A 2,500-nucleotide genomic window follows, 5' to 3' on the forward strand; every position below is an offset into this window, starting at 1 on the left:
CCCGTGAAACGCTAGAAATTGGCGGGGATGTGTCTCTTGTGGCTCACGGGGCTGTTCGGGTCGCACAGAAATCCCTGGGAATGGGAAAACGGGTCATTTTCGTGTTGCCACATTGCGTACGAACCGCATGAAACTTCCAGAGGCATTTGCAGCAGGAATGCATGTGCACTCAAAAACTTCTATATGTTTCACGGATAGACCCCGTGAAACGCTAGAAATTGGCGGGGATGTGTCTCTTGTGGCTCACGGGGCTGTTAGGGTGGCACAGAACTCCCTCGGAATGGGAAAAGGGGTCATTTTCGTGTTGCCACATTGCATAGGAACGCCATGAAACTTCCAGAGGCATTTGCAGCAGAAAGGCACGTGCACTCAAAAATTTTAATATTTTTCACGCATAGACCCCGTCAAACGCTAGAAGTTGGCGGGGATGTCTCTCTTGTGGCTCACGGGGCTGTTAGGGTCGCACAGAAATGCCTCGGAATGGGAAAACGGGTCATTTTTGTGTGGCCACATTGCATAGGAACGGCATGAAATTTCCAGAGGCATTTGCAGCAGGAATGCATGTGCACTCAAAAACGTCTATATTTTTCACGGATAGACCCCGTGAAACGCTATAAATTGGCGGGGATGTCTCTCTTGTGGCTCACGGGCGCTGTTAGTTAGGGTCGCACAGAAATCCCTCGGAATGGGAAAAGGGGTCATTTTCGTGTTGCCACATTGCGTACGAACGGCATGAAACTTCCAGAGGCATCTGCAGCAGAAATGCATGTGCACTCAAAAACGTCTATATTTTTCACGGATAGACCCCGTGAAACGCTAGAAATTGGCGGGGATGTGTCTCTTGTGGCTCACGGGGCTGTTAGGGTCGCACAGAAATCCCTCGGAATGGGAAAACGGGTCATTTTCGTGTTGCCACAATTGGCATACGAACGGCATGAAACTTCCAGAGGCATTTGCAGCAGAAATGCATGTGCACTCAAAAACGTGAATATTTTTTCACGGATAGACCCCGTCAAACGCTCGAATTTGGCGGGGATGTTTCTCTTGTGGGTCACGGGGCTGTTCGGCTCGCACAGAACTCCCTTGGTCCACCTGATTCGTGCATACAGGCAGCAACTAAAACTCTGTAAACCTGCTGTGAGGACATCTAAACAGTGGACCAGTGAGGCTGTGGAAGATTTGCGGGCGTGCTTAGACTGTACTGACTGGGATATGTTCACGACTGCTACCAATAGTCTGGATGAACTCACAGAGGCTGTGTACATCAGCTTCTGTGAGGACTGCTGTATCCCAACACGTACCAGGGTGAACTTTAACAACAACAAGCCCTGGTTCTCAGCAAAGCTCAAAAGGTTGAGGTTGGAGAAGGAGGAAGCGTTTAGGAGTGGGGATAGAGACAGATTCAAGGAGTCGAAGAACAGGTTTAGCAAAGCGGTGAGAGAGGCTAAACGACTGTACTCAGAGACACTAAAACACCAGTTCTCTACTAACGACGCTGCTTCTGTCTGCCAAAGGGCTCAGGCACATCACCAACTACAAACCCAGAGCGCCCCACACCACTAACGACTCCCGCCTAGCCAACGACCTGAACGAGTTCTACCGTAGATTTGAAAGACAATTGGACTGTCCTGAACCACCCCTTCCCACCCAAGAGGCCCCATCCCCCACCCATACTACAGAAACGACTCTCTCCTTTCAGGAGGGAGAAGTTAATGGGCTTTTCAAGAGGCAGAATCCACGCAAAGCAGCCGGGCCGGACTCTGTCTCTCCAGCCACCCTCAGGCACTGCGCTGGCCAGCTGTCTCCGGTGTTCACCAACATCTTTAACACCTCCCTGGAGACATGCCATGTACCAGCCTGTCTCAAGTCCTCCACCATCATCGCTGTGCCCAAAAAGCTAAGGCCAACAGGACTAAATGATTACAGACCGGTCGCCCTTACATCTGTGGTAATGAAGTCTTTTGAGCGCCTGCTCCTGGCACACCTCAAAGCCATCACAGACCCTCTCCTGGACCCCCTTCAGTTTGCCTACAGAGCCAACAGGTCTGTGGACGACGCAGTTAACATGGCCCTCCACTTCACCCTACAGCATGTGGACGCCCCAGCATCCTACGCCAGGATCCTGTTTGTGGACTTCAGCTCTGCCTTCAACACCATCATCCCTGCCCTGCTTCAGGACAAGCTCTTCCAGCTGAACGTGCCCTACTCCACCTGCAGGTGGATCACAGACTTCCTCTCTGACAGGAAGCAGTGCGTTAAGCCGGGAACAGAAGTCTCTGACTCCAGGTCCATCAGCACGGGAACTCCTCAGGGCTGCGTCCTTTGCCCACTGCTCTTCTCCCTGTATACCAACAGCTGCGCCTCCAATCATCTGTCCGTCAAACTCTTGAAGTTTGTCGGACGACACCACCCTCATTGGGCTGATCTCTGGTGGGGATGAGTCTGACTATAGGTGGGAAGCTGACAACCTGGTGACCTGGTGTAGCCAGAACAACTTAGA

This window comes from Petromyzon marinus, unplaced genomic scaffold (genome assembly GCF_048934315.1).
Source record: "Petromyzon marinus isolate PM22_M1 ecotype Great Lakes invasive population unplaced genomic scaffold, UKy_Petmar_22M1.pri1.0 PM_G_Scaffold_134, whole genome shotgun sequence".
In the NCBI taxonomy this organism is placed as follows: domain Eukaryota; kingdom Metazoa; phylum Chordata; class Hyperoartia; order Petromyzontiformes; family Petromyzontidae; genus Petromyzon; species Petromyzon marinus.